The sequence below is a fragment of the Apium graveolens genome, chromosome 5 (genome assembly GCF_009905375.1).
Source record: "Apium graveolens cultivar Ventura chromosome 5, ASM990537v1, whole genome shotgun sequence".
In the NCBI taxonomy this organism is placed as follows: domain Eukaryota; kingdom Viridiplantae; phylum Streptophyta; class Magnoliopsida; order Apiales; family Apiaceae; genus Apium; species Apium graveolens.
The window spans coordinates 13,715,301-13,728,800 of record NC_133651.1 but is presented as its reverse complement, the minus strand read 5'-3'; positions in this window follow the sequence as shown (position 1 = coordinate 13,728,800).

Sequence of the window (13,500 nt, the reverse complement as noted above, 5' to 3'; positions counted from 1 at the left end):
CCTAAAATATATCAATGAGATATCTTTTCTTCCAAGTATTCCATTCTTCACGGAACTCCTTCTTCATGCATATCTCTTCTTATGTTTATCTCGATCTTCTTTCCTTTAATCAGCTACTTTCCTTATCTAATCGTCCTTCAGCACTTAAGTTCTGATATCCAACTTCTGATGATTATCTCCTGATAATATAAGTACTGATATCCTTAAGTCCTGACTTCCAGTATAAGTACTGATTCCCAGTTAAGTACTGATTTGTCCTGTTAAGTAAGTTCTGAAAACTAAACATAAATCATATTAGCCATGACATTATCAAATATATCTAACAATCTCCCCCAACTTGTAAATTAGCATAATATACAAGTTTAACAGATATTTGATGATGTCAAAAACATTAAGTACAAATGCATGAGAATTAGACTAGATAACTACAACTTACAGTCCTTAAAGCTTTACCAATATTTAACTTCTGATAACAACTTCAGTCTGTACAAATATCAGAATTTAAGCAGTTGTAGATCTTTGACTTGGCTTCATCTTCTGATCTCTCTGATGTCAGGAGTTGTTCTGAGATAGTTCTTCAACAAACATCTCTCAGCATATCTAAGTTCATCAATCATTCTCCTTTTGGCATCTTTAAGCTCTGCAGTATCTTCACCAATTTGAAACATTGCAGCCCTGAGATCATTAATCTTTGCTTTTCTTATATCCTGATCCAGTCTGATCAAATAAGCTTTATCAGACTCAAGATTGAATTCCACAGCCATGTACCCTAGAAAGGTAGTTGTAATTTGAGCAGAATTGGGCTTCATTTCAACTATATCACCCTTGTGATCTCTGTACTTTGGAACATATGTGCTGTCAGATTTAACAGAATAAAGCCTTTTCTGTCTCTGAATCTGATCCTTCAAATAGTTTGCAACAGTTCCTGTCAATCTGTCATCCACTTGAAGTAAGAATAGTACATGCTCCAATTCTTCAAAATACTTCAATGGAATGGCATTTTGCCTTATATGATAAACCCTACCATCTGTCATGAAATACAACAAGATGTATTCTTTCAAGTAGGTATGGTAAACCATTTGTACAGATCTAGTTGATTCAATCTCTCAGGAGTTGCTCCAATACCTGGTTCACTCAAGGAAGTTGGATCATTGGTAGTGTTCTGTATTCTCCTTTCATCAGCACTTCCCAATCCAGTTTTATCTCTTGATTCCTTTCCAGTAACTACTCTAGCTTCAAAACCACTTGCATTAGTCTTCAAAGGTTGAGTCTGTTTTGCTTTAGTGAATCCTGGTAGGAGTGTTTTTGGTCTATCTTCTGATATCAAGTTAACTTGAGCTATGTCAGAGGTTACTTGCTTCTTCTGAATATCAGAACTTACAGTTTCTTGACTCTGAACAACTTGAGCCATGTCAGAGGTTGTTTTAAGAACTTTTCTTGAAGTCAGAGCAAGATCATCCTTTTCATCAGTAATTTCTTCATCCTCAGGAGGCACATAAATCTTGATAGGTTCACCAACCTTTTCTTTACCCTTGGATCTTGGATCTATCTGCGGTTGTGATTTAGCCAATGTTGCTTCAGTATGTGTCCTTTCTTTGATCACAATGCCTTTGAGTTTTGGAAGTGGCTTTTTACCAGAAGCTTCAGATTTAGATGTGACTTTCTCTGATTTAAGTCTGGTTTCTTCTTCCATTAAACTCTCCAAGTCCATTCCTGGATTTTCCTGAAGAAATAACTGTCTTGACATTTCCTCATCAAAATCTAAAAGTTCATCAGAACTTATCCTTTTACTAGTAGCAAAACTTATTCTTTTCCCAGTATCAGAACTTGTCCTGTGACTTGTGATTGCAGCTTTTCTTGATGTGAAACCTCTACCTTGACTATGACCTCTACCCGTTCCAGAGTTTCCTAGATCATCCTTTTCATTATCCTTCCCTATCAGTGTCTTGTCAGTCTTGCATTTGGACTTAATTACTTTCTCCCCCTTTTTGGCATCAGCATGTAGTAGAAGAGAGACAAGCAATTCCACTGAGGCTTGGATTTCATTAAGTTGTGATTGCTGAGAAGCTTGATTTTTCAGAATATCATCAATCTGAGCTTGTTGAGTATCTTGAGTCTTCTCAATATAAGCAATCCTGTCAAAGGTAGGTTGGAAGAACTTTTTCTTATCAATCTTTTGAACTTGTTCCTATTTGATAAATTCTTCCTGAATCTTGTGTAGCTCTGCATGAGTAGTTGAATGAAGACCTTGTAGATGTTTAGTACTCAATGCAGTGACTCTAAGCTGGGTTTTAAAATCATCAGAATTTAACATTTCATCAGCTTTAGTCAAGTGCTCAGCAAGATGCTTTTCATTTGAAACACAGGAAACTGAGTTCCATTCCTTAGTCCACTCATGTCCTGCAGGAGTTTCACTCCAAGGCACTCGTGCTTCTCTGGTAACAAACTTCTTAACAAGTTCAGACTTAAGAATAGTTTGTTGAGAAGCATGTCCTGAAGGACCTGCTTCATCAGCATCTGCAGTTGGAGCAGCATCACCAGTATCTCCAACATTTGCAGCATCAGAACTTACAGAATCAGTATCCTCTGATAAAACAACAGTGTGAGTAGCAATGGAGGTTTCAGCATCCTCTAATTGTTGATCTGGTTCTAAGTTCTGATCAACAGCCATATCCTGATGCTCACCTAAAGTCTGATCATCAGCATCTAGATGCAGAGAAGGTGTAGCAGATAACTCTGGAGTTTGAACAGCATCAGTAACAGGTGTTGTTGAAGGATTAGTTGTTGTTGGAGCTTCTAAGAGAATTACTTCAGGCACAACCAAGTTTTGAACATCAGTATCATCACTTGTGTCTGGATCAACAGGAGATACAGATGGTGTGATGACCTTTTCAGAAACAGCTTCCTTAGATGGAGTTGATGGAGAAGAAGTAACTTTAGCAAATTCCTTTTCTTGTGAGATCAGAGATTGCTGATCCCCTTCCTTAGCTGCTTCCTCTTCATCATCTGAAACTGGCCTATTTGCCCTCTGTTTCTTGTATCTCTTTGTAGATTTGGATTCCTTGGGAGTTTCAGGAACAGTCATTCTTCTAAGCCTCTTGAGAATCCTAGATCCCCCAATTCCAGAATCCTTCTGAGAAGTCACTTTCTCAGCTTCTTCAATAACAGGTTCTGAAGAAGGAACCTGTTCCTCGGTATCAGATTCATCTCTCAAAGCAATCTTCCTTTTCTTCTGAAGTGTTTTAGGAACAGTCTTTGTCCTCTTTGGTTTGGAAGATGAAGGCTTCACAGTAGGTGCTGATGATGAGGGTTGAACTGTCTGTGAAGTGGAGAGATAGGATTTGATATATTGTCTAAGGGTTGGTTGAGTAGAATGAGTGGTAGGTGCTGATGCTTGTTGTGATTTTTGGGAGGTTGTTGTTGGTTGGACATCAGAATAAACAGATCTATAAGTATCAGGATCAGCATTTACTAAGATCTGTTTTACAGACTAAGGAATCTGTAAAGGTCTAACCACTGATTTCTTAGTGTCAGCATTTACCAGGTCATTAAAGTAGCGTTTTGCAACTTTAAAAGGTGGAGTTGAGGAACTGACTAATTGAGGTTCATCAGTACAAAGAGTATATATAAGTTGACAGAATCTAGCAAAGTACACAACATTCCTATCCTCTGTCATCCTATCCCCAATAAAACCAATTAGACCAGTTGCAAAATCAAAATGAGTTTGGTTTATAATAGCATACTCGATGTGCTGACTCAAAATTGGGATATCATCAAAATTCGAACATTTGTTCCCAAAAGCTTTAGTGATGCAGTCAAAGAAGAAGCTTCATTCTCTTCTGATATGAGCCCGTTTCAACTGCCCAAGTTTTGCCAAACTCTGTTCATACCCCAAATTGGCCATTAACTCCTGAAGAGCTGATTCCTCTGGAATTGAAAAGGTACATCCTTCTGGGAGATGTAGAGCCTTGCGTATTGTACCAGGAGTGACTGCATATGAAGAATCACCCACTTCGAAAACAATACTAGGAGTGCCATGTTTACCACCATCATCAAAGTGCCCAGTCCGCCAAAATGTCAGAACTTGTTGGCTTGAAAAGACTGAAGGCTGGGTCAATGCATACCCAATCTCACTGTGTGCAAGAAGATCTTGCACAAAATGTAATTCAGATGGAGCTTCAGCATGATCAAGAATTACAGCATAGTTGTTTGGAACAAACTTAGCTCCATCAATGATTAAATCCTTAGGTGCCATGTGAAAAATTGAGATTTAAGCGTGCCTGTTAGGTGTTTGATAAAATGTCTGTATGAAAAACCAACGTGAGAAGAAGAAAGAGAGTAAAAGCAAGGAGAGGAAAAAAAATATGAAGGGAAATAAAAGATTAAAAAAAAATCTTCTCTCTTTCTTACTTATACTCAAAAAAAATGTTACCGTTGGACACCTGTCAGACATGCAGTAATAACGGATAGTTACTGGGCTCGAGAAAACAGTAATCATTACTTACCCACTTGCCGTTTTTCAAGGAAAAACCGTTCCACTTACCCAGATATTTCATTAATCAAGGTGAAACGGTTTTAATTCAAAATTGAAACTGTTCCCACTTATTTAATTATTTTTCACTGCATCATTAATATTCTGAAAATAAATCAAGTGAAAATGACCAAGATAAATCAGATGAGTAAGTACTGATAAAGGAAAAATCAGAACTTAAATTAAAACAGAAGTTATATGGTCATCAGAATATGACTATGTATCAGGATTTATCAATGCATTACAAAAGAACTTAGAGACAAAATCTTGAAACAAAAACAAATTTCATTAATATATCAAGTGAATACATTTATGAAATTGAAATAAATTAGAATTTATACAAGATTTTCCTAAGCTGCTAAACCTAACATCAACAGCCTTAGTCCTAGCTCAAGAAGCAGGGCAAGGCTGACGATGAAGAAAAACAGGAAGAAGAAAATAAATCATTTCTTCTTCCCACTCTCGACAAACAGAATGGCGAGTCGAATGATTCGCTCTTGCTGGCGGAGAGCTTCCAGCCTTTCCTCCTCCAATCGCTCCAGATGGCGATGGTAATCCATATAGAAGAACAGGAGGTGGGTGAGTACCTCCTGTGGGACAGAGTCCCATATTTCATCAGGAATGACAGTGACGTGCCATTCCTGCTGCCAATCGGCACAACTTAGCTCCATATTGAATGTTTCGTAGTTCAAAAACATGTTATATCTGACCATGGTGTTTTTGAAAGAAAAAGGATGAAGGTAAAATGAGTTTGTGAGAAAGGATTTGATGGGAAGGCTGATGTGAAGTGGTTGCTTATATAGGCAAGAGAATGCCAGGAGACACAAAGAAATTTAATGCTGACAGGTAGAATTAATTCTACCTCGTCTCCCCAGACTTGGAAAAAGAAAAACATTCATTGGAAAGAGAAAACATGGTTTAATGCGCACAAGAAGCAAGTAAAAGTTGGCTGTTCAAGTACGAATACCATTAACCCTAACCATAGTGACTATTAATCTTCCACTTCAACATATTCTAGTTTGAACCGAGACTGTTATCAAATTTTATCCACAGATAAGTCAAGTAAAGAATTAGACTGTAATATCAGAACTTAGACTTATATCAGAACTTAACAGTCATTAGAACATAATTTCTTAACTCGAAAAAGGAATGCCTATCTTAGTAAGTCCTCATACAAGTTCTAAGTTATATTCTTCAGAACTTAATCATCAGAACATGCAACCAGAACTTGTCCTCAGAATTCGTGCAAAGTGACACAATGATTGTTTATCTAAAACAACATAGATCACCACAGTAATTTTCATCATTCATATGGAGTGATTAGTGTGTGCATTAAGCTAAATATCAGACAAAGAGTAAAGTCTAATTCACTTCAGTACATCTTAGAAATAAGGCATAACTAAAACTTTGCTAAAGAGCTGTCATTATTCTGAAACCTACCATTGAATAAGTTCATGCTTGAGTCCACCTCAACTATTTTGTGCTAATTTTATGCATCTTTTTAAATTCCATTTCACAGTGGCTTCTCAGTGTAAGTGAGTCACGACTGCTTATCAGAATTTATGCTATTATCAGAGTATTTCTCCAGTAATTATAGAGTGTGAAAAGTCACCAAGAAAATATTTTGCTTTTCTAATGCATATTTACTTAATACCAGCAATGCACTTGGGTCGTCCCTTCCACATTTTTAATCTAGATCTCAAAGGAGTACCTGATTTTATTCTTGAATCCTTTTGCTTTTTCTTTTGATAAGTGAGGTTTATCAGCACTTAGTGCATTCAGCAGATTTACTAGTATCAGAACTTAACAGATGAGTAGCATTATTCTAATTTGTGACTTAGTAATAAGATAAACAAAGTAAACTCAACTAAGCTCAATTATCAGAATTTGCTTGTGTCAATAGATTTCCACATAAATAATTACTTCTTACATGGGATCATTTGTTTATTGAAGACTACTAGGTCAGCTTCTAGCACAGTTATCCTCATAGGATTGAATAGTTACTTAAACAGACATATCACTTATCAGAGTTTAGAAACATATATCAGACAACAGTCAGTACTTAAACACATTTGTCAATTAAGCACAGAATACACAAAGAGATTAAATTCTGTAAATACTGATCATAAAGTCTGATGCAACATAACAAAACTAAGCAGATTTAGAAAAAGAACCTGAAACCATTCCAAGTTCATTTACCAATCTTGTAAAGGTAGCTTCACACAATGGTTTTGTGAAGATATCTGCTAGTTGTTGATCTGTTGGAACAAAGTGCAATTCCACTGTACCTTCATCCACATGTTCCCTTATGAAGTGGTACCTGATGCTGATGTGCTTTGTCATAGAGTGTTGAACTGGATTACCTGTCATAGCAATAGCACTTTGATTATCACAGTAAATAGGGATTTTGAAATATGTTAACCCATAATCCAGTAACTAATTCTTCATCCAAAGAATTTGTGCACAACAGCTTCCTGCAGCAATATACTCTGCTTCTGCAGTTGATGTGGAAATTGACTTTTGTTTCTTGCTGAACCAATAAACCAATCTGCCTCCAAGAAATTGGCAGCTTCCACTTCTGCTTTTCCTGTCAATTTTGCAACCTGCAAAATCTGCATCTGAGTAACCTATTAGTTTAAAATCTGACTCTCTAGGATACCACAATCCCAGATCAGCTGTTCCTTTAAGATACTTTAAAATTCTTTTCACAGCTGTTAAGTGAGGTTCTCTTGGATCTGCTTGAAATCTTGCACAAAGACAGGTAGCATACATGATATCAGGTCTACTAGCAGTTAGATAGAGTAGAGAGCCAATCATACCTCTGTAATCAGTAATATCTACTGATTTACCAGTATCCTTATCCAGTTTTGTTACAGTGGCCATGGGAGTGGATGCACTTGAACAATCTTGCATTCCAAATTTTTTCAGCAAATTTCTGGTGTACTTAGTTTGACAAATAAAAGTGCCTTCTTCATTCTGCTTGACTTGAAGGCCCAGAAAATAGCTAAGTTCCCCCATCATACTCATCTGATACCTTGACTGCATCAGTTTGGCAAACTTCTTGCAAAGTCTGTCATTTGTAGACCCAAAAATGATATCATCAACATAAATCTGGACCAGAAGTAAGTCCTTTCCATGGTTGAGATATAACAGTGTTTTGTCTATTGTTCCTCTGTTGAATCCACTTTCCAGAAGAAACTGAGCTAAAGTCTCATACCATGCTCTAGGAGCTTGCTTAAGTCCATAAAGTGCTTTATCAAGCCTGTAGACATAATCTGGATGTTTGGAGTCTACAAAGCCTGGAGGTTGTTCAACATATACTTCCTCCTCCAATTCTCCATTGAGAAAAGCACTTTTCACATCCATTTGAAAGACAGTAAACTTTTTGTGAGCAGCATAAGCCAAAAATATCCTTATGGCTTCTAACCTAGCAACTGGTGCAAATGTTTCATCATAATCAATTCCCTCCTGTTGAGAATATCCTTTTGCAACCAGCCTTGCCTTATTCCTTGTAATTATGCCATCACTGTCAGTTTTGTTTCTGAATACCCACTTTGTACCAACAACAGATCTATTCTTTGGTCTTGGCACTAGGGTCCAGACTTTGTTTCTTTCAAATTCATTTAACTCTTCCTGCATTGCTTGCACCCAATCAGCATCTTGAAGAGCTTCTTCCACTTTTTTTGGCTCAGTCTGAGAGAGAAAAGAATTGTAAAGACATTCGTTTGAAGTACCTGTTCTAGTTCTGACACCTGCATCAGGATTTCCAATTATCAAATCAGGTGTATGTGATTTTGTCCACTTCCTTGCAGATGGAAGGTTTTCTCTAGAACTGGATGCTCCCCCATGATCCATGTTGTCTTCATTTTCATTTTCTGATGCTCCCCCTGAAACTATGCTCTCTGAGTTGGATTCTTCAGAATTTAGATTTTCAGCACTGTCAGAACTTGGCTTATCAGAACTTGACGAATCAGAACTTGAAGATCCAGACGTATGCTCTGAAGTTTCTTGAGATGTGGTAAGATCTTGAGTATGCTCCCCCTGCACAGGTGCATCTTCCTTTGGCGTAGTCACCACAGTTTCAATAACATCAGAGTTTAATCCATCAGAATTTACAGTATCAGGACTTAGACTGTCAGGATTTTCAGCATCAGAATTTGAGTCTTCATTTTCAAATCTCAGCTGATCATGGTCAATAAAATCTTCAAGACCAGTAATCTTCTTATCATCAAAGGAGACATTGATAGATTCCATGACCACTTTTGTTCTCAAATTATAGACTCTGAAGGCTTTTGTGGAAAGTGGATATCCAACAAAGATTCCTTCATCAGCTTTTAGATCAAACTTGGATAGCTGTTCAGGATGAGTCTTGAGAACAAAACACTTGCATCCAAATACATGAAAGTACTTCAAATTTGGCTTCTTTTTCTTCACCATCTCATATGGTGTTTTTCCTTGCTTGTTAATGAGTGTTGCATTTTGAGTAAAACAAGCAGTCTGCACAGCTTCAGCCCAGAAATAGGTTGGAAGCTTTGCTTCTTCAAGCATTGTACGTGCATCTTCAATGAGAGTTCTATTCTTCCTTTCAGCAACTCCATTTTGTTGTGGAGTTCCAGGAGCAGAAAATTCCTGCTTTATTCAATGGTTTTTGCAGAACTCTTCCATTATCAAATTCTTGAACTCAGTGCCATTATCACTCCTTAAGGTTTTCACAGAATCTTTGACCAATTTATCCAGACGTTTGACATGATCAATCAAGATAGATGCAGTTTCACTTTTTGTGTGCAAGAAATACACCCATGTGTATCTAGTGAACTCATCCACTATGACCAATGCATATTTCTTCTTTGCAATAGACATGACATTTACTGGACCAAATAGATCAACATGTAGTAGATGATAAGGCTCAAGAATTGATGATTCAGTCTTGCTCTTGAATGAAGATTTTCTTTGTTTGGCCTTCTGACAAGAATCATAAAGGCCATCAGGAGCAAATACTGTCTTTGGCAGTCCTCTCACAAGATCTTTCTTGACCAGTTCATTTATATTGTTGAAATTTAAATGAGAGAGTTTCTTGTTCCAATTCCAGCTTTCTTCAATTGATGCTCTACTCATCAGACAGATTGCAGAAGCATCAGTACTTGTTGAAAGCTTAGCTTCATAAATGTTACCACGCCTGTATCCTTTCAGAACAACTTTGCCTTTAGATTTACTCACAACTTCATAGTGTTCTTCAAAGAAATCAACATGATAACCTCTGTCACAGATTTGACTTATACTCAGCAGATTGTGTTTAAATCCGGAGACCAGAGCTACTTCTTTAATGATGACATTCCCAAGATTGATATTGCCATATCCCAATATTTTTCCAATGTTGACATCTCCATAAGAAACACTTGGGCCAGCTTTCTCCACAAAGTCTGATAGCAGGGCCTTATTTTCAGACATATGTCCTGAACATCCACTGTCCAGAACTATAATATTTTTCCTGTTGCCCTGCAATCACAAAGACCACTAATTATTAGTTTTAAGGACCCAGACTTGCTTGGATCCTTTGGCCTTATTAAGTTTGTTAACATTTACAGCGGATTTAGCATCAGAGTTTATGTTAACATTTTTCTTATCAGAACTTACACTATCAGACTTTGAATCAGAATTTACACTAGAAGGAATAATGGAAACTTTCTTCAAAGAAGGTTTTAATTGATAATAATCATATTAAAAACTATGATATTCCTTACAAGTATAAATGGAATGTCATAAACTACCACAATGAAAACAAGGATTTTGTGGTTTATATCTAACAGACTGACTCTTAACTCCTGATTTTGAAGGTAAGGAGTTAATATTCTTATTCTTCCTGCAAAAAGAAGCCAGATGGTTAGAACTTCCACAGTTATGATATGTTTTCCTAGGAGCATCAGGAACAGGTTTATAATTATTGCTTTTATTCACACCTTCCTTTCCATTCCTATTTTTCCTAGGTGATTTTACCTTGTTTGCATTCTTAACATCTTTCAGCTTATGCTTAAGCTGCTTCTTAGTCATTAAGCCTATGTTTACTTCAGCTGTCTTTTCCTGTTTTAGTTTGTCAGAAGTTAATCCCTCTCTAACTTCTGATTTATCATTATCAGACTTTTCAGTTACAAACTTAACAGGTTTTAACTTTGGCTTTTGCTTAATAACAGGCTTAATTTCTACAGTTCCTTTATCATTCTTATCCTCTCCATAACCTCAGCCCTCTTTCCAATTTTCACTACTTAGCAAATTTTGAGTTGTTCAGCCGGAGTTAGTCCAAGTCCTGATTATTTCTCTTTCCTTTTCTAACTCAGTTTTTAGGGATTCATTCATTTTTAGCACTTCATCCCTAACATAAAGAGCATCATCTCTATCCTTCTGAGTTTGATGGAACATAACTAACTCTTTTTCTAAGAAATCATTTCTTTTCTTAAAAGCAAGATTTTCAGAAGTTAATCTTTCACATGTTAAAGTTTGATCTCTATAACTAACAAACATGGTTTTAAGATATCTTTTCAACTCATTAATATCATCAGTATGAAAAGCATAAGTAGTCTGAGGTACCTTTGTTTTAGCAGTTTCAGAACTGCTCTCAGCACTTTCTTTATCAGCATTTGTCATCAATGCATAGTTCTCCTCACTTTCAGAGTCTGAGGTGTCTGTCCAGGTTTTCTGCTTTGTGACAAGAGCCTTGCCTTTATCACCCTTTACCTTCTTGCAGTCAAGAGATATGTGGCCTTTCTCACCACAGTTATAGCATTTGACATTGGTATAATCTCCTCTATAAGACTTTCCTCCTCTGCCTTCAGATCTTCTGAAATTCTTCTTATCAGAACTTATGCCTTTCCTGGAAAACTTCTTTCCCTTCCTGAACTTCCTGTATGCAATCTTTGTGATCCCTTTCACCATAAGAGCACACAGCTTCATCATCTCCTCATCAACATCAGTCTCAGGCAAGCTTTCAGAATCTGAGTCATCATCACTTTCAGAACTTGATGACTCAGTATCAGACTTTGTTAAAAGAGCTTTACCCTTGTCTTTCCTTGAGGTAGCTGCCTTAGGGGATTCTTCTTCAGCCTTAAGAGCAACTGTTCTTGACTTTCCTCCTTTTCTCTTGCTTCTTTGTTCCATCTCAAGTTCATGAGTCTTGAGCATTCCATAAATTTCATCAAAAGTTGTTTCATCAAGATTGTAATTGTCTCTTATTGTTGTTGCCTTCAAATCCCAACATTCAGGAAGAGCTAACAGGAATTTAAGGTTTGAATCTTCAAGATCATACTCCTTATTAACCAGTGACAGATCATTCAAGAGTTTGACAAATCTATCATATAAATCAGTCAATGATTCATTAGCCTTTGAATCAAAGTGTTCATACTCTTGAGTGAGTATTGTCTTCCTGTTCTTTTTAATCGTATCAGTTCCCTGACACCTTGTTTCCAGAGCATCCCATATCTCTTTAGCAGTCTTGCAGTTAATTACCCTGTTTGACATTACATTATCAATGGCACTATGCAGTAAGTGTCGTACCTTAGCATCCTTAGCAATTGATGCGATATCTTCAGCAGTATAATCACTCTTTTCCTTTGGTACGGTTTTTGCTGCTTCACCTGCAACTGCAACAGTGAGCTTGGTTGGTTTGTGAGGCCCTTCCTTGATTCTATCAAGATATTCTGGATCTGTAGCTTCCAGAAACATGGTCATCATCACCTTCCATATGGCATATTCAGATGCTCTCAGTATGTGTGTCTTTGGAGGTTCTTCAGTTTTGGTAGGCTTAGTTGGAGTTTCTGTGTCAGACATGATTGTGTTTGGATCTTTAACTGTATGTGTGTTAACAGATAAGCTCTGATACCACTTGTTAGGTCACACACACTGTAGAGGGGGTGAATACAGTGTATAATACAATCAAATCGAACTTTAATATCTTAAGTAACAGAAAATAAACTTTATTGAAACAATAAACTCTGTTACAGTATGGAACTGTTACCTCTCAGTGATGAACAAATATCACGAGAGCTGCTAGGGTTACAATGAATAATCTTCTCAAATATGATAACACTTATAGTGTAAACCCTATGTCTGTATTTATATACTACACAGTAACAAGATAATCGCTAATTGATATGGAATATAATTCTGCTTCCTAAAATATATCAATCAGATATCTTTTCTTCCAAGTATTCCATTCTTCACGGAACTCCTTCTTCATGCATATCTCTTCTTATGTTTATCTCGATCTTCTTTCCTTTAATCAGCTACTTTCCTTATCTAATCGTCCTTCAGCACTTAAGTTCTGATATCCAACTTCTGATGATTATCTCCTGATAATATAAGTACTGATATCCTTAAGTCCTGACTTCCAGTATAAGTACTGATTCCCAGTTAAGTACTGATTTGTCCTGTTAAGTAAGATCTGAAAACTAAACATAAATCATATTAGCCATGACATTATCAAATATATCTAACATATCTCGAACCCTATACTTCGACCATAACCTCGATAAAAACTTTCCGCTTCATCCAACGAATCAAATATCATACCAACACAAGGAACTAAATCATTCATATTTCCAATAAAATTTTCATCATTAATTTTATCATCATCATCGCCATTAAAAGAATCATTACTATCATCGGAATCACCGTGAACATCGTGATTCTTCCAACCAAAACCAACATCATCATCACTATGCGTTTTTCGCTTCCCCGGATCATTAACTTTATCTTCAATACTATCAATATCTATTACTTCATCATCATTAAAAATTTTACGATAAACCCTCTTTTAAACTAAAATAATTCATAGGATAATTTAAAGAAAAAGTACAGAAAAAACAAAATTGATAAATTTATTATTAAAATTGATAATATTTTAAAATATTACTACTACTTATATTTAATGTTAACATATTTTAAAAAATTAATTATTGTTGAACATTAATATTATTTTT